This window comes from Bombina bombina, chromosome 3 (genome assembly GCF_027579735.1).
Source record: "Bombina bombina isolate aBomBom1 chromosome 3, aBomBom1.pri, whole genome shotgun sequence".
Lineage (NCBI taxonomy): Eukaryota > Metazoa > Chordata > Amphibia > Anura > Bombinatoridae > Bombina > Bombina bombina.
Genome location: NC_069501.1, coordinates 1,231,107,009 through 1,231,133,989, shown reverse-complemented (window position 1 = coordinate 1,231,133,989; position 26,981 = coordinate 1,231,107,009). Strand labels below are relative to the sequence as shown.

The window sequence follows — 26,981 nt, the reverse complement described above, 5'->3', positions numbered from 1 at the left end:
CAAATAAAGATAGCAAGAGAACAAAGAAAAATTGATAATAGGAGTAAATTAGAAAGTTGCTTAAAATTGCATGCTCTATCTGAATCATGAAAGAAAAAATTTGGGTTCAGTGTCCCTTTAAAATCAACTGACAAGCTTCTATAAGAGTATTACTAAGATCATTCTAGGAAGCTTACGATATTAGACCACAATTGTTACCTCATGTTATATCATATGAAGTGTCTCCCTACATACAACTGATCTAACAAGTACACGCTTTTTAAAATACCCCACAACATGAATACTATAAGATCAGACGCACACTTGTGATCCCAATACCTCTAATATTTGTACAGGACGTTCCCATGCTCTATAGAAACAATTTAGCAACACAGTCATGTAATTAAATATAAGTAATGTTGTGTATCAATACACCAGAAGAATGGGCAACAAATAACAGTATTCACACATTTGCAATTTGGGGAATGGCAATACAATTTGCCTGTTAAAATAAAATTTTGCACAACACTAAATTAGACTCAAGCCACCACATGCATAATACATGCACATGGTATTGAGGAATAATCCTATAATAGATATTTGGACATCATATACCAATTACTCTGATGGATATAGCCTTTTCACATTTTAAACCCATTTTTAATTTTAAGAATAATCTTATAATAAAAGCTAAGTTTTAAATCAGCACTCTGCCAAACAGTGAACTGGGGGTAATTATACATCACATTCTACCTTACAACATATAGACTAGATTAGGTGGAGTGCTTGAAAGTGTATCCTAGTGTCAGTGTCTACAGGGAGTGCAGAATTATTAGGCAAATGAGTATTTTGACCACATCATCCTCTTTATGCATGTTGTCTTACTCCAAGCTGTATAGGCTCGAAAGCCTACTACCAATTAAGCATATTAGGTGATGTGCATCTCTGTAATGAGAACACCCTATCAGGTGTGCATAATTATTAGGCAACTTCCTTTCCTTTGGCAAAATGGGTCAAAAGAAGGACTTGACAGGCTCAGAAAAGTCAAAAATAGTGAGATATCTTGCAGAGGGATGCAGCACTCTTAAAATTGCAAAGCTTCTGAAGCGTGATCATCGAACAATCATGCGTTTCATTCAAAATAGTCAACAGGGAAAAACCAAGGCGCAAAATAACTGCCCATGAACTGAGAAAAGTCAAGCGTGCAGCTGCCAAGATGCCACTTGCCACCAGTTTGGCCATATTTCAGAGCTGCAACATCACTGGAGTGCCCAAAAGCACAAGGTGTGCAATACTCAGAGACATGGCCAAGGTAAGAAAGGCTGAAAGACGACCACCACTGAACAAGACACACAAGCTGAAACGTCAAGACTGGGCCAAGAAATATCTCAAGACTGATTTTTCTAAGGTTTTATGGACTGATGAAATGAGAGTGAGTCTTGATGGGCCAGATGGATGGGCCCGTGGCTGGATTGGTAAAGGGCAGAGAGCTCCAGTCCGACTCAGACGCCAGCAAGGTGGAGGTGGAGTACTGGTTTGGGCTGGTATCATCAAAGATGAGCTTGTGGGGCCTTTTCGGGTTGAGGATGGAGTCAAGCTCAACTCCCAGTCCTACTGCCAGTTTCTGGAAGACACCTTCTTCAAGCAGTGGTACAGGAAGAAGTCTGCATCCTTCAAGAAAAACATGATTTTCATGCAGGACAATGCTCCATCACACGCGTCCAAGTACTCCACAGCGTGGCTGGCAAGAAAGGGTATAAAAGAAGAAAATCTAATGTCATGGCCTCCTTGTTCACCTGATCTGAACCCCATTGAGAACCTGTGGTCCATCATCAAATGTGAGATTTACAAGGAGGGAAAACAGTACACCTCTCTGAACAGTGTCTGGGAGGCTGTGGTTGCTGCTGCACGCAATGTTGATGGTGAACAGATCAAAACACTGACAGAATCCATGGATGGCAGGCTTTTGAGTGTCCTTGCAAAGAAAGGTGGCTATATTGGTCACTGATTTGTTTTTGTTTTGTTTTTGAATGTCAGAAATGTATATTTGTGAATGTTGAGATGTTATATTGGTTTCACTGGTAAAAATAAATAATTGAAATGGGTATATATTTGTTTTTTGTTAAGTTGCCTAATAATTATGCACAGTAATAGTCACCTGCACACACAGATATCCCCCTAAAATAGCTATAACTAAAAACTAACTAAAAACTACTTCCAAAACTATTCAGCTTTGATATTAATGAGTTTTTTGGGTTCATTGAGAACATGGTTGTTGTTCAATAATAAAATTAATCCTCAAAAATACAACTTGCCTAATAATTCTGCACTCCCTGTATACTGACAATTTGGATGAAGGCCTAGATCAATACTTTGGGTTGTCTACTAAAAATATATATATAGTTTTGACAGATTAAAAAAAAAAGGCTCTATTTTGGTAACATGGAGTGATAGAAAAGGCTAAAAATTCTCAGGGATTTTGAGCAAATTTTTCTTTGAAATTCCTGTTAGCAAAGGGGTTAAAGCAAACATTAGCCTGAGAATTATATGCAGATGTGTTTTTTTAATTATATTTATATTTTTAAATAATGAAAAAGTATTTGTAAGTTTAGTGACTGTAAAATAATGGGTTATAACCTAGGTTTCCTTCTCTGCTGTAGCGAATTAGGGACAGTTATAAATAGGTCACTAGAGTGTTCAGCCAATGACTGTGTGGGAAACAGCAGCAGAATAAAAAGACTTTATCAAGTCTTGATAAAGGTCTTGGATAAGACCGACACGCGTCGGCTGGTGAGGACTACTCCTATTATTAGAAAAAGGAAAACACTCTGCACTATTGTATGTTTTTCTTTTGCCATAGGGACTTTATTTGAAGATGACCGTCTAGCAAAAAACCCATAAACATTAATGCTAATTAAGAAGAGGCACCTTGAATTTTTAGAACACGTATTTTTTGTCTTTTCACAGTTTATTAATCCCACAGGATATTTATTCTGCAATTGTAAGGATATTTAGTTTTTTCACCTTTTTCACTCCAAAAACGTTGTTTGTTATTTACGACTGGGTCACTATTTTAAGTTCACTTATTCACACGGACATACGACTATCTGTTTTTCTTTAACACATAACATTGAGACATTATTGTTGGTCCACATTTTTTTGGGGAACAATTTGCTCCCCCGGGCAGAACTGTCACACATTTTGGATTTTTTCTTCTTTTTCCTTTGGATTAGCACATTCAGGAACCCTTTCTTCTTGATCCCGCAACATTGTTTACTGTCTGCAATTACATTCACGATATTCACCCACTTGCACTTATTTTTGTTAGGAATATTTAGTATACTTTTTTAGTTTATGTTAAACACATAGTCAGTGCACCTTTCTACCGCTGGCAGCATTGTGCGATAATCTATTTGGTTAGAGTCTGTTTAAACACACAGATAGAGCCTTCCACGTACATTTCATTTTATATCGGCATCAACATGCCTGATTTCATCACACATCGAGTATTCCTTTTTAAAATATAATCAGTACACTTATTGTGCGATAATTTATTTGGTTACAGTCTGTGTTAAACACACAGATAGAGCTTTCCTAAGTGCTTTCCAGTTGATATCGGCACCACCGTGCCTGGTTTCACTACATAAAAAGTATTCACTTTTTTAAGTTTATGCTAAACACATAAGTGGACTATTGCACGATATTGCTAATTATGGAAGAGTGTACTTCCATAATTAGCAATATCGTGCAATAGTCCACTTGGTCAAAATCTGTGTTACATACAAGTAGAGCTTTTCAACACCAAGTACCATACATTGAACAGATAGCACAATCGATAATCCGCCCACTGTGGTTTATTATCCAGTAGGGACATACATACTCAGATCAGAGAATAGATGATAACACACTTAGAGGAATCAAGTGTATTTATTTAACCAGTTTAACCCATCAAAGAAACAAGTCATTTGTACTATTGACTGTTTTTACCATTTGCTTTGTATTTTTATTTTTTAAATTGATGTATTTTTGAATTTATACATTGTGATTGGGCATCTTTTAATATTGTATATTGTACATGGATCCATGTTGTTTGTAATTTATATGTAAATAAATCTTATATATATTTTACCAACTGTTTATCATATATTTCACGACCAGATCAGTCAGACCTGGCCTACTAGTGGCGCTTTGGTTTATCACTCCTTTAAATTAAAGGGACAGTCAACACCCGACACAACAGGATCCCATATTTTTGAAACCCAAGGATATGCCTGCACCGCATCCCATCTTTATTACTTATTTACTCGTCCTAGTAATCATTCATTATAAATGCGTTATTCTGCTCGAAATATGGCCGCCTAACTCCTCCCCCTCATCCTTCTTCTCCATTCCTATGCCATTTCATGCTCGTTCATGTAGGTATTGATGACGCTCATCATACGTCATTGCGCATTTGTCAAAAATTCAGATAGCAGTCAGAAATCGGACTTGCAGCAGCTAATTCCACTTTCTTCTCGAAAAATATCTAAAACGATCATTTTACAAGTTCCAAATTATAGGTGATTTTTATTTTTATTTTAATTAATTTTTTAATTTTATTTCATTATTTATTTTAATGTTCATCTCCAAGTAGATAGTCAGATCTCAGTAAACATGGCTAAGTTCGTCTTGAAATAAATATGGCCATCGCGCATAGCGAAGCATAAAACAACATTAGTAACAGTCATAGAGAATTGAATGAGAAATGAATTAAAGAATTTGAATCATAAAATCTATATTATTTTGTAAATTACAGTGATTCAGACCTGCAAAAAGAAACCTTTCAATGCCAGTGACAATTACCTCGTATTATCGTAATAAGGTACTGTTACATATAGAATCCGGCAGAAACAATCGTGCAAAACAAAGTTCCGCTTTTTTGGTTCCTATAAAATCGTGTATGCGCAAAACTCCGTAAACGAGTTTGTAAATTCTGACCGTGGATTGCATTATGATTGGCGGATGCTTTGAAAGAGTAGGTAGGTACCTAACGTTGGGGTAATTAGGCGGCCGTATTTTGATCAGATTAACTCATGTATCATGGATGATTACTTGGACAAGGAAGTAGGTATTACAGAAGGGATTCGGTGCCGGCAGGTCTTCGTTTGGGTTTTAAAAATATGGGATCCTGTTGTGCCGGGTGTTGACTGTCCCTTTAAAGGGACAGTCAACACCAAAAATGTTGTTATAATTACCCATTCCCCAGTTTTCAGAACCAACACTGTTATATTAATACACTTTGTACCTCTGTACTTACCTTATATCTAAGCCTCTGCAAACTGTCCCTTATCTCAGTTCTTTTGACAGACTTGCACTTTAGCCAATCAGTGCTCACTCCTAGGTAACTTCACGTGCATGAGCTCAATGTTATCTATATGAAACACATGAAATAATACCCTGTAGTGGTCAAAATGCTTTCAGATTAGAGGCAGTCTTCAAGGTCTAAGAAATTAGCATATGAACCTCCTAAGTTTAGCTTTCAACTAAGAATACCAAGAGAACAAAGCAAAATTGGTGATAAAAGTAAATTGAAAAGTTGTTTAAAATTACATTCCCTATTTAAATCATGAACAAAATTTTTGGTCTTGACTGTACCTTTAAACATTTTGTATTACAATCTCAAATGCATTTAATGCCTAGTTAATTGTAAAAGCTACCACTAGGTGGCTCTCTTCCCTTCCATATTTTTTAGAATAGTAGATGGGAAAAAGAAGGTAACTGCTCATTTGTCCAAAGAAAACATATTATAACGTTTTGATATTTCTTGAAATCTACTTTAAAACATCAATAAATGTAGCAAGCTCTGATTTTTAAGTATTGGCCATAATCCACTTTAAAATGGACAAGACATTAACCCATCTAGATTACAAGTGAAGCGCTAATTAATGCTCCCGCTACAGCATTTACTGCGCTAGAAGTAAACTTTATTCGCACTCGTCAGGTTGCACTCGTATTATGAGTTCAAAGTAAACTGTCTTCGCTTGTGTGATAACCCGACAAGCGCAAAAAGCTGAACTTACAATATTGCGTGCACATTCACTCATTTCTCCATAGAAGTCAATGGAGCTAAAAAAAAGTGGGGGGAAAAAATCTAACACTTCACTCTCGCCCAAACACGATCGCGTATTCTCATGCGCGCTAACTCAACAAGAAAATATGAATATTTTACATTCCAATGTTCTTCACACAACAGAATATGTTCTATTTATTGATAAATACATATTTCTATATAGATCTGATGTTTTATTCACAAAAATATATATTTATAACGCTATATACAGTATATATATATATATATATATATAAATATATACTAGGCAATAAGCCTGCCCCAGAGGGCAGTCTATTTAAAATTACTGAAAAAGATAAACAAAATGATCAAAAGAAAAAAAAAAATCTAATCTAATACCCCTATAAAAATAAACTCCCCCCCCAATAAAAACAACAATAAACTACCAATAGTAGCTTTCGGAAGAATGTCTTCCTTTTTCAAGTCTGAAGCAATAAGTAACCAAATTTCATAATTTTTATTTTCACTGAGCGATTCTTTTCCTGTGAATTTTTTAAATACAAGATACTATTTACCTATACATCATAATTTTTCTAGTATTTTAGGAGTTCACTATTATTGTCTATCAATCTAATTGTGGTTGTATAGGAAATGTATTCCTAATTGATTGGGGACTAGTTTTATAGCTCTTGTTTAAATATCTCAATTACTTTCACTATATATCATTCTTATTTTAAGATATCATGTTGTCCACTAATGAAAGGAATAATAATAGACTACTATTAGTATCACATATCGCCCCTTTGAGCTAAGGATCAGCTAATGAAGACTCTATTGAGATTTTTTCCATACATGCCCTCTTTGCTAAATTAGAAGGCAATCAATATAGAATGTAGGCATTGGCTAGATGTTGAAATGCTTCAGAAATATATCGATAAAAATCAGATCCTGAGGGGTCTGAGAATGTTCAAGAGCTGTTTTTTTAAGGAGGATCCTGCTCTATTAATTAGATGGGAGGATGCCCTTAAGGAATGCTCAGTTACACTCATGAGGATTCTTATTGCCCATAGAAAATCTCTAGTGGAAAAAACATCTAAAGAGATAGATATTATTAGATAAATTTAAAACATTCCAGCTATATGAGGACCTAAATAAGATGGTGTTACAGAAAACAGATTTATACCAAAAAGAGCTCATGGACATAAAGAACCGTAAGATTGCAAGAGACGATGAAGATTACTCAAAAGGTGAAGTTTTCACCTATAATAAAAATAAAAAGAAAGATAATTTTAATCCACCTACTGACGAACAGGGAGGGCCTGCCAACCCAATCCAACATTCTATAGATCTAGAGGGACAGAATGGTGAATGGTCTATAGTTAGTTATCGGAAAAAAAGGAATTAAAAACAAAAATAAAAATAATAATAAAAATGAGATAAATTACAATCACCATCAGAAACAATATCCGTATCAAATGAATCAACTTAACCATTATGGTAGACCATCTAATCACACCATTCATAAGTCGCCCATTGTTGATTTTTCCTCTAGATATGATGGCCCGTATATAGATTCTGAACAACATCACCCTAGCAGGCACAATGAGGGTTATAGTCGTCCCCATTATCAGGGGCAAGCTTCACATCAACAGAGGTATGCTCCCCCCCCCCCAGATATGACGGCCCTAATATAGATTCTGAACAACATTACCCTAATAGGCATTATGAGGTTTCTGGTCGTTCTCACTATCAGGGGCAAGCTTCACATCAACAGAGGTATACCCCCCATGATAGAAATAGCCATTATCATCTGCCCAATAGGAATAACAATCGGTCAGGTTTCAATAGGTCTTCACAAAATGACTATCATCATAAGGGTCCTACCAACTATAGTAGAGATCATTCACGATGGGAACATGTTTATAATTCTGGGAATAACCAGAATATAAACCATAGGTTCGCTCAATTGAATAATACAAAACATCACATAAATAATCCATTGCCCAGTAGTGAGAGAGGTGCAGCGTCGCTCAGTCCACATCACACAGCTGAACAGAATGATACTTTCCAAAATCCTGAAGGTGGGTAATAGGTCTGTGTTGGTGCGGTGCCAGCACAAAAAATAGGTTTGAGCAGACCAAAAAGTAATATAGAGAAGGACAGGCGGCACTCCAGGATAAAAGTTAAAAAGTAATTCTTTATTCAAAGATGCATTAAAATGACAACACTCATGTTGCAAACAAACAAAAGGTGGAGGAGGAGGAAACCTTACATGTTTCGTGCCCTGCGGTACTTAATCATAAGTGATATGATTAAGTGCCGCAGGGCACGAAACATGTAAGGTTTCCTCCTCCTCCACCTTTTGTTTGTTTGCAACATGAGTGTTGTCATTTTAATGCATCTTTGAATAAAGAATGACTTTTTAACTTTTATACTGGAGTGCCGCCTGTCCTTCTCTATAATCCATTGCCCAGCCCTAATCCAGGGCCATCTAATGCCAACCAAACTCCTACTCAATCTTTTTTAGAGTCAGGCTCACGTCCATTAGCTTGGAAACAGAGAACTATATCAAGTTATCTGGATCCAGCAATCTCCCTGACAACCCCCCAAAAATTAAAAAGACCTCACGGTCACAGGGATGCAGGACGAGGAACAGTTGTCAAAAAGGCAAGATTACAGACATTAAAGAAAGGCATTTTCAACTTATCCTCACATACCTTAACAGATGATGAGGTCCGAGTTTTAGGCAAAGGATTATCTTTTTGTCCTACCAATGGGCATAATATGTTCTCCTTATTTGTAGACCTGAATCATTTTACTTAAAAACTATCAATGCAAAAATATTTTGCAGAGAAAGGTTTAAAAGATAGTACTAAATGCCCCATTCTAACTGATAATATGGACAGCAGACTAAATGGACAAGATGTTCAAGTTTTTGAACCTGATACTTTATTAAAACAACTTCATGAGGGCTATATTCACACCAAATTTAGAAATACATCTAATTTTACACCTCCATTAAGTAACAATGCTCATATTGAAATCTTTAAGCAGTTGGTCAGTGATGAATTTGAACAAAGGTTCTATTGCAAATAATTTGTATTCTAATGAAAAAAGGGCCCTTTATAGCCTTAAGAATAATAAGTTTCTTGTCATTAGGCAAGCTGATAAGGGCGGGTGTATAGTCCTTCAAGATTTGGATGACCATCTTTTAGAGGCCAGAAAAATCCTTCAAGATGGATCTTATTATATTCGCCTCAAACAAGATCTTACGGCCCAGTATAGAATCAAGCTTAAGGGCCTTGTTGATGATGCTTATAAAGAAGGTATTATCCTGAAAAAAGAAAAATAATTTTTGGTCCTTATAGAACCAAATGTGTGGCTTTCTACTACCACCTGCCCAAACTACATAAAGATTTGACCTGTCCACCGGGCCGACCAATTATAGCTGGCATAGTGAGTCTCACAGATAATGTATCTACCTATGTAGACCAATTTTTACAAAAATATGTGTTAGGTTTAGAGTCTTATATTCAGGACTCATGGACCTAATAGAGAAACTCGAACGTCATTCTATTACACCTGATTGTTTATGGATCACTTGTGATGTTCAGGCTCTCTATTCTAATATCCATCACCATTTAGGTCTCACTGCTATAGCCTACTATCTCGAACAGGATCCATATCTTCCTTCCAATCGATGTGAATTTTTGTTGTCTCTAATATCATTTATTCTGAGGCATAATTGCTTTTTGTTTCAGGACAAATTTTATTTACAGATTAAAGGAACCGCGATGGGTACCAGGTTCGCCCCAAGCTATGCCAATTTGTTTATGGGATTATTTGAAGAAAAATACATCTATGATCTGGCATTTGGGGCGAACCTGGTACTCTACGGTCGGTATATAGATGATTTGATTTTTATTTGGAGAGGCGATACCATCTCGGCCAATCTTTTTGTAGATCATCTCAATCGGAACGATAGAGGTCTTTCTTTTACTAGTACTATCGACTCGAAGAGTGTCACTTTCCTTGATCTCAATCTTGAGTTCAATAATAGTAAAGTCACTAGTACGAGTCATTTTAAATCTGTCGATTGCAACAGCTATCTCGACTTTACTAGTAACCATTATTTACTTTGGAAACGAAATGTCCCTTATGGACAGTTTAAGCGAGTATGCCAGTAATTGCAGTTCTTTGTCAGATTATGATACACAAAGTTTGATCTTAAAAGAGCGATTTCTAGAAAAGAAATACCCTCCATATATTATCAACAAAAGCTACCATAGAGCTAGCTCTGATGATAGGAACAAATATTTTACTAACCACAAAAATATTAAAACAACGGATTTAGAATCAATGGACAAATCCCCTCTTTTCATCACTCTGATTCTAGGTAACTTAATAGGGAATGCACCAAAGGTAGTTTATAAAAGGGCCCCTAATTTAAAAATGATCCTAGCTCCTAGCAAGATTGTTAGGAACAAAAGGATTTCGGTTTCTGCCAATTTGAAGACCGGGCCTTCAATTAAACCCTATGGTAGCCACAAATGTAACATTAGGATATGTAAACTATGCAACTATATGTCACATAGGAATAAGACCTTCCAATCCAGTGTCACTGGCCGCCAATACTCCATTTTGGGCCACATATCATGTTCATCGAAATATGTTGTTTATCTTCTCACTTGTTTTTGTGGGATTCAATATATTGGGCGTACTTGTAGAAGATTGAGTATCAGATGGTCAGAACATCAACGTAACATTAAGAATAATTATAAAAATCACAGTGCCCCGAGGCATTGTAACCAAAAACACCCTGGAATGAATAATTGTTATTCCATTACACCTATAGAGTCTATACCTAAATCTCACCTCTACAATCGTTTTTTTAGATTAAGGCAGAGGGAGACCTATTGGATTCACGTATTAAAAAGCATGCATCCTAATGGGCTCAACCTTAACATTGATCTAGCGGCTTTCATCTGATCTATTTCCCTCGCTCAGTTTCTCTCTTTATATATGATCCCCGCAATGAATGCTTTTGAGGGCCCATTTTGTCTCACACACACTTATACTTAGGGTTCTACCATATATTTATAAATCTACTTTTAGCATGACATTGCTATCCTATTTGGGAGTACTGTCTCGTGCTGGTCAAGAGGCTAGTAGGAACATATTTTAGATTATCATGTACTGAGGTTCATGTAGATTATCTGGGTCCTATTATGGTCTTGATGACTTAGGTTCACCATTTAATAGGAGTCTCCACTAAGTCACTTGTCTCATCTCCTCCATTTGGTCCTATTTAGAGGATTATCGAATATCTCCAAGATTTTTATATTGTTTTAATATATATTTATGTATATATTTAATATTTTGTTTAAGAATTTATTAGTTTCTATCTAATTATATATATATATATATATATATATATATATATATATATATACACATACATTTACTTTATTATTTTTAACATGTCTATGTGAATTATAGATTATTGTCTATTTATATTATTTGGTTTATACTTTAGACACCCAAGATATTTTCACTTTTACTTTCATTTATTCATTAGATATGTATGATCTGTTTTTATATATATTGTGATATTTTTATTTTATTTCATATCAGCTAATATGTTTTTAACTTATGTGTGTTTTTTTTATCAACAAGTATTTTATCGCCAGTTCTCCTATCACTGACAGTTAATGGTCACACAGCACATTTAGCTTTGTATGTGATCTGACACTCTTATAAATGTATACTTAGTCCAATAAAAAAGTATCATTGCTCAATGCAATACTCTTGTTATTTTGATATCTAAATATCTGGACTAACACGGCTACTCCAATCAACGTATATATATATACACATACATATATATATATATATATATATATATACAGTATATACACATACATATCCATCTTCAGATATGTATGTATCGCTATGTACTTTTTTGTTTCGTGAAACAATTAACCAGAGCTCTGAGGACACGTAAATCACGATTGCGCTCAAGCAATAGCATTTACTTTCAACTCATAAAAACGAGCAATAAGCCCGACAAGCGCAAACACCTGCAATAAACCGCTTATCACTCTTACATAACTGTTAGCACTCCACTCATAAACTGGCACTAAATGTCTATCCTATTTTTGTGGCAGAAGTTTTATTTTGAAACTTGTTTTAAATGTTTACTTCATTTGTCATTTCATACATTATATTAAATAGCTACAGTGTGTATGTACTGTCTTACATAGGTTATTGTTTGTTTCTAACAAAAAATAAACACACACAAACAATACAGAATAATTATGACCCTTAATGAGATATAAATGTTTTAATCCAAAATGTATAACATTTTTAAAGGCATATCCCTGAATCCTGACCTTGTATAGATCATATAAATGTAAGATGATTAAATTAATTTCTGTTAACACATTTACTTTGTTTTCTTGGTATCCTTTGTTGAAAAACATATTTTTGCAGCAGCAATGCATTACTGGGAGCTAGTTGGTGGCAACACACAATTGTCTCTTGTCATTGGCTCAGCAGATGTGGTCAGATAGCTTTTCTGGAGTTGATTTTCTAAGGTTAAACAATCTGTACCACTTGTGCACAAACGTCTTTTCAGCCTTTAAAAAAATATATGTATGTGTAATTGCTGATCTTTCATATCCAGACTGTCGCTAACAGCTCCTGAGCAATCAGTGTTGACGAGTTTCACTGCTTGCTGCTACACACTCAAGTCCATGTCAGAAGCGCTGCTGCAAGACTGTCACACTTGAGAGGCTGTGCCTGTTCCACAGCATGGATCCTGGAGAATAAGACCGTTTTTTTTTATATATACATTTTAAAACGCTATACAGGGTCACAGTGTGGCTCCTTTACATTTGAACAGCTTGGGGATTTATATCTGCTTAATGTGAGAGTTTTTTTGGGCTCATTGACTGTGTGTTTTTTTGGCTTGAAACAAACAGGTTTCACTTTCGTTTTTGAAGTGTTCCGCAGCTCATAATAGCTTGGCACCCATTTTCATAGAAGGGGAAGTCCTGTCTTATGCATCACATGACCGGGTGCAGTCTTTTTATTTTCCTAAGATCCTGCTGCAGACATCACTCCTAAGGAGAGCGTTTTCACTGTTAGCTTTCTGGGTCTAGGAGGTGGTGAGTGCCCCAGCCATTCGGAGTATTAAGGTGCCGTTTCTTTATGCTTGTCCTTCTGTAGGTATATACAAAGCTATGGAGGACTCTGATACTACATTAGAAGGTTCCGCTCCTTCTGTACTGATTAATAATTCCTTTTTATATTGTGAGGTGGTTTGGCCGCCTGCTCAATTTTGTTCTAAGAAGGGAGACAAGCCTGCTAATACTCAGAGCGCTATTAGCCCTTCTACTTCTCAGGAATCTGGGTCCCGAGAAATTACTACCCTTTCTACATTACCCGCTCCACATGCAGTTTCCCCGGCTCAACTAATCCTCCCTCGGGAGGGGGCCTTTTCCTAGCGGACTTTACCACGCGGTTACAATCTGTGGTGTCTGGCCTTAAGTGCCTTACCTCACTCTAAGAAATGCAATAGAAAGGTTAAACATAGTTCTCCTGACCTAGAGTCATCTAAATATTTGTCGGATTTAGCTACTATATCCCAGCTATCTGAGGATGAGTTAACCTCTGTAGCTTCAGAGGGTGAACTTTCTGAGACTTCAGTTACTAAGCCCTCCTTTAGATTTAAAATTGATCATCTTATTAAAGAAGGTTCTGTCTACACTAGAGGTTCCAGAGGCTACACTCCTTGAGGAGCCTAAGATCCCTAAATTAGACAGGGTTTATGAAGAAAGGAAGGTCCCTCTGACTTTTCCTGTGCCAGTTAAGATGGCGAACATTATTAGTAATGAATGGGAAAGAGTAGGAACTTCTACTTTTAAAAAAATATTCCCGGTCCCTGACTCTCAATTAGATCACAAGGATGGAAGATAAACTTGGAAAAGAGTTCTCTTACTCCAAGTACAAGGGTGAATTTCCTGGGAACTATAATAGATTCCATATCCATGAGAATATTCCTCACAGTACAGAGATGTTGCAAGCTAACTTCTGCATGTCTTGCCCTCCAGGCCTCCTCGAGACCCTCAGTGGCTCAGTGTATGGAGGTAATCGGACTCATGGTGTCCTTCATGGATATCATTCCTTTTGCCAGATTCCACCTCAGACCCTTACAACTATGCATGCTGAGACAATGGAACAGCCACCATTCAGATCTGTTTCAACAGATCGTGCTGGACAGCCTGTCGAGAGACTTGCTCTCCTGGTGGCTCTGTCCAGATCATAAATTATGTTTTTATGTGAATTGTACACAGTATTATCTATACATTGTGCAGGGCTAACTCAGCTCTTCTTGCAGGAGATATGCACTGGGTTTAGCTCTTCATAATGCATAGTTAATGGGACTTGCAATTTTTCAATTTATCTGTAATTCACCTCTTAATGAATAGAAAGTAATACAGTCAGCACACAAAGCAAAGCAAGCTGAGTACTGAGAGGCTTCAGAACACTATATTGTTTTTACAGAAAAAGTTGTACCTTTTAAATAACTTATACTCTAGCAACTCTCATTCTGCTCTCCTTTCTACACGTTGTTGTGACATAAAGCGCTGTACGACTTTTATACCTGCAACTGAAGCGCACACCCGGCCTCTGGTAAACTGGAGCCGCACATACGCTGTTTATTTGCTGTGTAAATCAGAACCAATGTATCATCTAACTTATTGTGACTTATTGTGTTTATTTGGCGCATAGCCAGCAGGCACAATTGACACTCCAGCTTAACAATGACCCAGGAACGCACCTTATCTACCTCTTATGACCGCCCAGAAAGGCTTCAGAAAAAATAGATTTTTAATTAGGTCATGCAGCAGCTGGAAAAGGAAATGAACTGAATAAAAAATACTTGCACATAATTAGAAGTACTGTATCGGTGAATGGAACAGCTTTAAATGCTTAAAGGAACTATAAAGTCAAAACTAAACTTAAACGGATTGGACAAAGAATGAAATTTAAATAACTTGTAATCAATTCTTATTAGTTCTCTCGGTATCCTTTGTTAAAGAGTAATTCTAGGTGAGCTAAGGAGCGTGCACGTCTCACTAGTCATCTGTGTTTGCAACAATGTTCATAGCAATGTTATACATAGTGACAAACACTGTTACCATAAAGTCTAATAATCTAAAGTTCTCGACTCAGGTAAGATGATCTAAAATCTCATCAGTACGGCGAAGCCTCTCCAACAAAATTTAGAAATACAAATGTTCAGAGATCTTGAGATATATTTATGTTGCTGTGTTGTGTTCTTTATGTAAATGAGAGACTCGATGTTATCATATAATGAAAGGTCTAAATAAAATCCTAAAGATTTTGTGTGATTTCTCTCCATGCCGGCGAGTTTTTGATCTTTGGGGCCATAGAACGCTATCAGCCTACTTAGCTTTATTCTTCAACAAAGGATACCAAAGGATACCAACCGAACAAAGCAAATTTAAATTGGAAGTTGCATTTTGAAATTGCATGCCCTATCCGAGTCATGAAAGTTACATTTTAATATACTGTCCATTTATTATACATTGTATATTGACACGTTTTTTTTTGTTGTTTTTTAAGTAACCAGCCTTATTTAATGTAATTTATAGCTCATCGTTAAAAATGATCTAGAATTTTCCCATCTCATGCTGATTAAAACATTAATAGTTACATTATTCACAGAGCCGCAATGAACTAATGCACAACCCAGCTCATAAGCTAATTAGACACAGCATATGCACATAGCTGCTAATCACAGGTCCTTGGTCAGCAGTGTACCTGGTACTGCAAGGGTTAACACAATACTAAAGTGCTCTAATGAGTTATAACATTTAATTATTGCACTTTAAGAATGATTATTTAAATATTGCATGGGAAAGGCTTATCACAGACACCATGGTACAGTATCTGTATGAAGAACAATACTTTGCAGGCTATATTAAATGAATTCTACATCTTTTTGGCATCAGGACAATGATCAGTTCAACATACAAAAAGTAGTTCCTTTTAAAGAAAGTTTGTGTATTAATACAATGAGAAAATTGGTTTAAAGGGACATATAGTGTGTGTTAAAATTGTGGGACAATTTTACATAAAAGCAAGGCATACATAAGGCAGGCATTAAGACCCTGCAGATATCCCAGTATAAGTATTATGGTACAAGACAAGAGCCTGCACATAGCTACAGAGGAGGGGTCACTCAGTGCTCTGTGACTAAGCCAGAGAACAGATCTGCACAGCAAGACAAGTGACTGCCTGATGCAATGTAAAGAGAAGTGACTGCCTGATACAATGTAAAGACAAATGACTGTCTGATACAATGTAAAGAGAAGTGACTGCCTGATACAATGTAAAGAGAAGTGACTGCCTGATACAATGTAAAGAGAAGTGACTGCCTGATACAATGTAAAGAGAAGTGACTGCCTGATGCAATGTAAAGAGAAGTGACTGCCTGATGCAATGTAAAGACAAATGACTGTCTGATACAATGTAAAGACAAATGACTGTCTGATACAATGTAAAGAAAAGTGACTGCCTGATACAATGTAAAGAGAAGTGACTGCCTGATACAATGTAAAGAGAAGTGACTGCCTAATACAATGTAAAGAAAAGTGACTGCCTGATACAATGTAAAGAGAAGTGACTGTCTGATACAATGTAAAGAGAAGTGACTGCCTGATACAATGTAAAGAGAAGTGACTGCCTGATACAATGTAAAGAGAAGTGACTGCCTGATACAATGTAAAGAGAAGTGACTGCCTAATACAATGTAAAGAAAAGTGACTGCCTGATACAATGTAAAGAGAAGTGACTGCCTGATACAATGTAAAGAGAAGTGACTGCCTGATACAATGTAAAGACAAGTTACTGCCTAATACAATGTAAAGAAAAGTGACTGCCTGATACAATGTAAAGAGAAGTGACTGCCTGATACAATGTAAAGAGAAGTGACTGCCTGATACAATGTAAAGAGAAGTGACTGCCTGATACAATGTAAAGAGAAGTGACTGCCTGATACAATGTAAAGAGAAGTGACTGCCTGATGCAATGTAAAGATAAGTGACTACCTGATACAATGTAAAGAGAAGTGACTGCCTGATACAATGTAAAGAGAAGTGACTGACTGATGCAATGTAAAGAGAAGTGACTGACTGATGCAATGTAAAGAGAAGTGACTGCCTGATACAATGTAAAGACAAGTGACTGCCTGATACAATGTAAAGACAAGTGACTGGCTGCTACAATGTAAAGACAAGTGACTGGCTGATACAATGTAAAGAGAAGTGACTGCCTGATACATTGTAAAGAGAAGTGACTGCCTGATACAATGTAAAGAGAAGTGACTGCCTGATACAATGTAAAGACAAGTGACTGCCTGATACAATGTAAAGACAAGTGACTGCCTGATACAATGTAAAGACAAGTTACTGCCTGATACAATGTAAAGACAAGTGACTGCCTGATACAATGTAAAGAGAAGTGACTGACTGATGCAATGTAAAGACAAGTGACTGCCTGATACAATGTAAAGAGAAGTGACTGCCTGATGCAATGTAAAGACAAGTGACTGCCTGATGCAATGTAAAGAGAAGTGACTGCCTGATACAATGTAAAGACAAGTGACTGCCTGATACAATGTAAAGAGAAGTGACTGCCTGATGCAATGTAAAGACAAGTGACTGCCTGATGCAATGTAAAGACAAGTGACTGCCTGATACAATGTAAAGACAAGTTACTGCCTGATACAATGTAAAGAGAAGTGACTGCCTGATACAATGTAAAGAGAAGTGACTGACTGATGCAATGTAAAGACAAGTGACTGCCTGATGCAATGTAAAGACAAGTGACTGCCTGATACAATGTAAAGACAAGTGACTGCCTGATACAATGTAAAGAGAAGTGACTGCCTGATACAATGTAAAGAGAAGTGACTGACTGATGCAATGTAAAGACAAGTGACTGCCTGATACAATGTAAAGAGAAGTGACTGCCTGATGCAATGTAAAGAGAAGTGACTGCCTGATACAATGTAAAGACAAATGACTGTCTGATACAATGTAAAGACAAGTGACTGCCTGATACAATGTAAAGACAAGTGACTGCCTGATACAATGTAAAGACAAGTGACTGCCTGATACAATGTAAAGACAAGTGACTGCCTGATGCAATGTAAAGACAAATGACTGTCTGATACAATGTAAAGAGAAGTGACTGCCTGATACAATGTAAAGAGAAGTGACTGCCTGATACAATGTAAAGAGAAGTGACTGCCTGATACAATGTAAAGACAAATGACTGTCTGATACAATGTAAAGAGAAGTGATTGCCTGATACAATGTAAAGACAAATGACTGTCTGATACAATGTAAAGAGAAGTGACTGCCTGATACAATGTAAAGAGAAGTGACTGCCTGATACAATGTAAAGAGAAGTGACTGCCTGATACAATGTAAAGAGAAGTGACTGCCTGATACAATCTAAAGAGAAGTGACTGCCTGATACAATGTAAAGAGAAGTGACTGCCTGATACAATGTAAAGACAAATGACTGTCTGATACAATGTAAAGACAAATGACTGTCTGATACAATGTAAAGAGAAGTGACTGCCTGATACAATGTAAAGAGAAGTAACTGCCTGATACAATGTAAAGACAAGTGACTGCCTGATACAATGTAAAGAGAAGTGACTGCCTGATACAATGTAAAGACAAGTGACTGGCTGATACAATGTAAAGAGAAGTGACTGCCTGATACATTGTAAAGAGAAGTGACTGCCTGATACAATGTAAAGAGAAGTGACTGCCTGATACAATGTAAAGACAAGTGACTGCCTGATACAATGTAAAGAGAAGTGACTGCCTGATACAATGTAAAGAGAAGTGACTGCCTGATACAATGTAAAGACAAGTGACTGCCTGATACAATGTAAAGAGAAGTGACTGCCTGATGCAATGTAAAGACAAGTGACTGCCTGATACAATGTAAAGAGAAGTGACTGCCTGATACAATGTAAAGAGAAGTGACTGCCTGATACAATGTAAAGAGAAGTGACTGCCTGATACAATGTAAAGAGAAGTGACTGCCTGATACATTGTAAAGAGAAGTGACTGCCTGATACAATGTAAAGACAAGTGACTGCCTGATACAATGTAAAGACAAGTGACTGGCTGATACAATGTAAAGAGAAGTGACTGCCTGATACATTGTAAAGAGAAGTGACTGCCTGATACAATGTAAAGAGAAGTGACTGCCTGATACAATGTAAAGACAAGTGACTGCCTGATACAATGTAAAGACAAGTGACTGCCTGATACAATGTAAAGAGAAGTGACTGCCTGATACAATGTAAAGAGAAGTGACTGCCTGATACAATGTAAAGACAAGTGACTGCCTGATACAATGTAAAGACAAGTGACTGCCTGATACAATGTAAAGACAAGTGACTGCCTGATACAATGTAAAGAGAAGTGACTGCCTGATACAATGTAAAGACAAGTGACTGCCTGATACAATGTAACTCATCTGAAACTAAATCTTTCATTTAATCATTCTGAGATCTCCAATGCTTGTGCTTTAGAATTCCGGACCATGACATATTAGATCCCTCTAATGGAATATGTGAAATGTTTGATTGGATTAATACTATACTACTATATATATATTTATATAAATATACATATAGCTTATGAAACGCATCTGGATTGAAAAGTACAACATTATCTTCTAAAAAAGATGTAAAATTCTATGGATTGTATTACAAAAAAACAAGCAAACAAGAAAAGCAAGCTGTACTGTAAGTCTTCTGTACTTTTTTCTCAGAAAACCAAACATGTTTATGTTCTGTAAAACTTTATGTTAAACAGTAAAGTATAATTATTTGGTATGAACTGTTTACCCAAAATAGATCATTTAAATTACAACTTCTGGCTGTGCATTTGTAATTTATGCTTTAAGGGTGTTTTTCTCTAGATGCTGATTTTACAATAAACTTGAATAATTAAAAACCACGTATTTAACATCCTGGTCTAAAACTAAATACACTATTCTGAAATATATGTTCTTTAGTGTATCATGGTGAGTGTGTGAGTGAAATGGTAAAGTTTTTAATATGAAGGGTTATTATTATTAGTAGAAGTATTAGATTTAATATAGTACAATTTGCAAATTATTGACACCACATGTGCAGTTTTATATTTTATTAATCTTGACTAGAAAAGTGAACATTTTAGTGGTACAATAATTTCTGAAATGAGGTGTCTTTCTTTAGCAACTCAGCCACATAGAAAGTAAAAAAAAATGTTTTGTATTTCCTAAAGTTTGCACAAAGACAGTGAGGTAAGTTACAGTAAGATCTGTTGTAGAATGACATGACCCTGCAAATATTAATATAAAAACAGATTATATGCTAGTTTACTTTGATAAGAATATTATGAATTAAACATATAGAACTCTCTATATGAGTTAGAACTTTAAAGTACACCATGAGGACCCTTCACACCCACAACTCCAAACCTCTACATGTGCAAGCAGGCGGCAAGCGTACACTGTGTGTAGGGGGGCAGATGTGGGTTATGATATAGGGAGGGATTAAATAGGCTGAGTGTGTGATACAGGGATATTCTAAACCACTGGCAAATACAAAGCTATTAATGCCTATGCTGTATAGAAGGCATGCTGAGACTTGTGGAGAGAGTGCACACATTGGTGATAATCTGCTAAAAAATATATTGATTGGTAACTGTGGACGATTTTTACCATTTAAGGGATGTTAAAGAAACATCATAGTTATTTATTTTTAAATCCATAATATTATATCAACAATTACACATTTAGTGCTGATATACAGTAGGAAATGATTACATAATATATTAAATACTATAGTAGCAACCAAAAAAACCAATAATTATTTTTCTATCAGCTATCTATCTATCCATATATCTATATATCTATCTATCAACTATCATATATGTATCCATCTATCTATGTATCTATCTATTGATCTATGATCGATCGATCTATCTATATTATCTATCTATCTATTAGCTATATCTCTATCTACTATCTATATATCATCTAGCTATATATTAGCTATATCTCTATCTATCTATCTATCTATCTATCAATCTATTACCTATCTATCAACTATCATATATGTATCCATCTATCTATTATCTTTCTATCTACCTACCATATATCTATTGTCTATCTGTTTATTTGTTTGTCTATCATATCCTATACCTATTAATCTTATACAATATCTATACAGTCTTGATTAAAAAATAAAATACAATGAAGCCAATCATCTATCTATATGTCTGTCTATCTATCTATCTATCTATCTATCCACCTTAGTTGACCTGTTAATAAGCAAAACTGTTTTTGGCTCATTCAATAGAAAATAAATATTGCTCACATCACACTAAACTGTGAAACGTGTACTTAGATTGATTTAGATCAGCAATAAAGTGGATGTTTAAGAATGCCTATTATAAAATTACGCAAAATAATATGAATTGATAATGTAACAATAAACTGCTTTTAAATACATGTCAGTGATCATCACCAATACTGAATTAATTTGCCGTCATATTTAATTTCACTTCAGCTGTCTCGCTTGTGTTATGGTCAGTGAAAAAGCATTGTGCAAACCTTAATGTAAAGCCGGTGATATGCCTGTTTCTTATAGTTTTTTTTAGTGTTTATCAAGATATTGTGATTATATTGATTATTAACTTGAGTGATTTTACTAATTAAAATAGCAAATAAATAAATCACCCAAGCTGCAATACGATTGGGAATTCTGAAAGGTAATTTGACTAGTCTGAAAATTCTGCTGTGAAACCTTTTGTCATATGTGCATTTACATACTTATATCCACTGATACATACCTGTGGTTATACCCCAAACCAAACATGCACATAGTCACTAATAAAGATTAGACACACATAGGCACCTGACCAACACTGTATGTAATCCCCCCCTGTCAAACTATAAGTACACCATATTACCTAGACACACATAGGCACCTGACCAACACTGTATGTAATCCCCCCCCTGTCAAACTATAAGTACACCCTATTACCTACACATAGGCACCTGACCAACACTGTATGTAACCCCCCCCCCCTGTCAAACTATAAGTACACCCTATTACCTATACACACATAGGCACCTGACCAACACTGTATGTAATCCCCCCCCCTGTCAAACTATAAGTACGCCCTATTACCTATACACACATAGGCACCTGACCAACACTGTATGTAATCCCCCCCTGTCAAACTATAAGTACACCCTATTACCTATACACACATAGGCACCTGACCAACACTGTATGTAATCCCCCCCCCCTGTCAAACTATAAGTACACCCTATTACCTATACACACATAGGCACCTGACCAACACTGTATGTAACCCCCCCCCTGTCAAACTATAAGTACACCCTATTACCTAGACACACATAGGCACCTGACCAACACTGTATGTAATCCCCCCCCCCCTGTCAAACTATACAGGGAGTGCAGAATTATTAGGCAAGTTGTATTTTTGAGGATTAATTTTATTATTGAACAACAACCATGTTCTCAATGAACCCAAAAAACTCATTAATATCAAAGCTGAATAGTTTTGGAAGTAGTTTTTAGTTAGTTTTTAGTTATAGCTATTTTAGGGGGATATCTGTGTGTGCAGGTGACTATTACTGTGCATAATTATTAGGCAACTTAACAAAAAACAAATATATACCCATTTCAATTATTTATTTTTACCAGTGAAACCAATATAACATCTCAACATTCACAAATATACATTTCTGACATTCAAAAACAAAACAAAAACAAATCAGTGACTATATAGCCACCTTTCTTTGCAAGGACACTCAAAAGCCTGCCATCCATGGATTCTGTCAGTGTTTTGATCTGTTCACCATCAACATTGTGTGCAGCAGCAACCACAGCCTCCCAGACACTGTTCAGAGAGGTGTACTGTTTTCCTTCCTTGTAAATCTCACATTTGATGATGGACCACAGGTTCTCAATGGGGTTCAGATCAGGTGAACAAGGAGGCCATGTCATTAGATTTTCTTCTTTTATACCCTTTTTTACCAGCCACGCTGTGGAGTACTTGGACGCGTGTGATGGAGCATTGTCCTGCATGAAAATCATTTTTTTCTTGAAGGATGCAGACTTCTTCATGTACCACTGCTTGAAGAAGGTTTCTTCCAGAGGACTGGGAGTTGAGCTTGACTCCATCCTCAACCCGAAAAGGCCCCACAAGCTCATCTTTGATGATACCAGCCCAAACCAGTACTCCACCTCCACCTTGCTGGCGTCTGAGTCGGACTGGAGCTCTCTGCCCTTTACCAATCCAGTCACGTGCCCATCCATCTGGCCCATCAAGACTCACTCTCATTTCATCAGTCCATAAAACCTTAGAAAAATCAGTCTTGAGATATTTCTTGGCCCAGTCTTGACGTTTCAGCTTGTGTGTCTTGTTCAGTGGTGGTCGTCTTTCAGCCTTTCTTACCTTGGCCATGTCTCTGAGTATTGCACACCTTGTGCTTTTGGGCACTCCAGTGATGTTGCAGCTCTGAAATATGGCCAAACTGGTGGCAGCTGCACGCTTGACTTTTCTCAGTTCATGGGCAGTTATTTTGCACCTTGGTTTTTCCACACGCTTCTTGCGACCCTGTTGACTATTTTGAATGAAACGCTTGATTGTTCGATGATCACGCTTCAGAAGCTTTGCAATTTTAAGAGTGCTGCATCCCTCTGCAAGATATCTCACTATTTTTGACTTTTCTGAGCCTGTCAAGTCCTTCTTTTGACCCATTTTGCCAAAGGAAAGGAAGTTGCCTAATAATTATGCACACCTGATATAGGGTGTTGATGTCATTAGACCACACCCCTTCTCATTACAGAGATGCACATCACCTAATATGCTTAATTGGTAGCAGGCTTTTGAGCCTATACAGCTTGGAGTAAGACAACATGCATAAAGAGGATGATGTGGTCAAAATACTCATTTGCCTAATAATTCTGCACACAGTGTAAGTACACCCTATTACCTATACACACATAGGCACCTGACCAACACTGTATGTAATCCCCCCCCCCTGTCAAACTATAAGTACACCCTATTACCTATACACACATAGGCACCTGACCAACACTGTATGTAACCCCCCCCCCTGTCAAACTATAAGTGCACCCTATTACCTAGACACACACTCACTCCTGGATAACCACAACTTCATACTACCTATCTTATACATACACATAGGCCTATATTTATCAAGGTCTGGCGGACCTGATCCGACAGTGCGGATCAGGGCCGCCAGACCTACGCTCTCCGTATTCAGCATTGCACCAGCAGCTTACAAGAGCTGCTGGTGCAACGCCTCCCCCTGCAGAATCGCGGCCAATTGGCCGCCAGCAGGGGGGTGTCAATCAACCCGATCGTACTCGATCGGGTTGAATTACGGCGATGTCTGTCCGCCTGCTCAGAGCAGGCGGACAGGTTATGGAGCAGCGGTCTTTGTGACCGCTGCTTCATAACTGCTGTTTCTGGCGAGTCTGCAGGCCAGAAACACGGGGCATCAAGCTCCTTTCGGAGCTTGATAGATAGACCCCTATGTCTCTAATTTATAGACTACACAGACATAGGCACCCAACCTATAATGCATAAAGAATGCTTTTAACAATGCTAATGTTATTGAACACTAGATAGCAGCAATGTTTGCACAATGTGTAATATTGTTAAAAGCAATCTTGCAAAACAAAGGATATCAAGAGAATGAAGTAAATTAGCTACCAGAGGTAAATTTGAAAGTTATACTTTTAATTGTTCTCTCTACCTGATTAATAAAACATTAGTGGGTTTAATGTCACTTTCCTGCTATAACCATAGTTACCAAAACACACCCAGGAGGAAGCAGCTTATTTGTCAAATCACCAGTGGGTACTTTGTTCCTAATCACAAAATTATAGACACAATAAAGGTGCCCATTGACCATATGTGTGCCTCTTTAATAAAGTAAAATAATTTGTGAACTAGTGGGATCTTGCTTGTTGGACTGTGCATGGTATAAAGAGAATGTATTTGGATATACAGTAGGTTAGAGACTGCCCTTTATAGGGAGGAACTGTAGGATGTGAAATTAGATTTCTCCAGTTCTCAAGAACATATTGAAGACTTCCCTAACTGAGAACAGGTTAATTAATTATTAAAAATCTTACCTTTAGCGGCATTAGAGTGATGCTGATGAAGAATAGGAGAGGTATGAGTTATAGGCTGGAATTGACTACATATATATATATATTTTATTAAAAAAATCTCACTTTTGTATGTGATTATTTTGCCTGATCTCTATGGTATGTGTGTATCAATTAGCAGTTTCTGCTGTTTCTTTGGCCTCTTGGTTGATTCTCTTGATTCACAAACCTTACTTTGAGGCAGGTTAGCCTCCACTGCAACAGATTACTGCTCATTCTACTAGGTCCATCGCCACTTCTTGAGCTTAAGAATGAGGCTTCAGTTGACCAAATTTGCAAGGCAGTTACTTGGTCTTCTTTGCATACTTTTACAACATGTTACCATTTTTGTGTTTTTAAATTCTTCTTCTTTCGGCAGTTGTCTTAGCTTATTTATTTTTTCATGCCTGATTGATTAATTTTTAAAGGGAAAGTCAAGTCCAAAAAAAAACTTTCATGTTTCAAATAGAGCATGTAATTTTAAACAACTTTCCAATTTATTTTTATCACCAATTTTGCTTTGTTCTCTTGGTATTCTTAGTTCAAAGCTAAACCTAGGAGGTTCATATGCTAATTTCTTAGACCTTGAAGGCAGCCTCTAATCTAAATGCATTTTGATCGTTTTTCACCACTAGAGGGCATTCATTCACGTGTTTCATATAAATAACATTGAGCTCATGCATGTGACGTTACCATGGAGACAGCTCTGATTGGCTAAAATGCAAGTCTGTCAAAAAAATGAAATAAGGGGGCAGTCTGCTGAGGCTTAGATACAAGGTAATTACAGAGGTAAAACGTGAATAATTATAACTGTGTTGGTTATGTGTGTCATTGTTGTGTTTTTGTGGGGTTGACAGTTGAACAAGTCTTTCAGCCTCTTTTTATGGGGGTCAGGTAGAAGACACCCTGCTTTAGCGAAATAAGCACAATTAAAAGAGTTTGGTGGGTTGGCCTTATCACTGCATACATATTATATTATTGGTCTTGGAAAGATTGCGGTAGATTGGCTGACCGATAAAGGATATCTAGCGGCACTGGAAATAGAGACAAATTTAGTATATCCCTTTGCTTTGCAGGCATTGCTTCACTGTCCCCCTAAACATATCCCTAGGGAAAGAGGCTGTGAATTCTTTATAATGTTATAACAGAATGGCAAATACAGTGTAAATTGGCAAAAGCAGATCCTTATATTTCTAGGCTATTACCTATTACGGGGAGCCCCTTTATTGAAGGGGTGAACAATAATCTCTTAAAAAGATGGTCTATAAATGTTTTGAAGTTTGTGTTTTAGCTACATGAACCAGACTCAGCAGAGCATTTTACCTTTGAAAGCTTTAAGAAAATGTATGATCTTTCAAACTGTGATTTTTATTTACAGATTCGCCATTGGTTTTAGGAGACCACGAAGGGGTGTGACTTTTCCTGGGACCTGGGTATATAGATGGGTTTATCCTTTTTTTAAAAAAGGAACACACTCAACTAAATATTGGTACAACCTGATTTTTTAAATCTCAGGTGTAAAACGTACAAAATTTTGCGGTAAAATGGGCACAAGATTTAGAGAACATTGAAGAGCTTAGTATTATACAAAGTATTCAAAGGGTGGAGAGAACCACCTTATCAGCA

At 36.7% G+C, this 26,981-nt stretch overlaps 1 long non-coding RNA gene across 1 annotated transcript in view; it reads left to right on the top strand.

Annotated features, from left to right (window-relative positions):
• Positions 1-19,565: 19,565 nt before the first annotated feature.
• The window catches only part of LOC128654673 (uncharacterized), a 139,494-nt gene continuing 132,078 nt past the window's right edge, over positions 19,566-26,981 (top strand). Inside the window, exon 1 of the long non-coding RNA XR_008401475.1 lies at positions 19,566-19,895. This is a non-coding gene — a long non-coding RNA (uncharacterized LOC128654673). The remainder of the gene's footprint in view (positions 19,896-26,981) is intronic.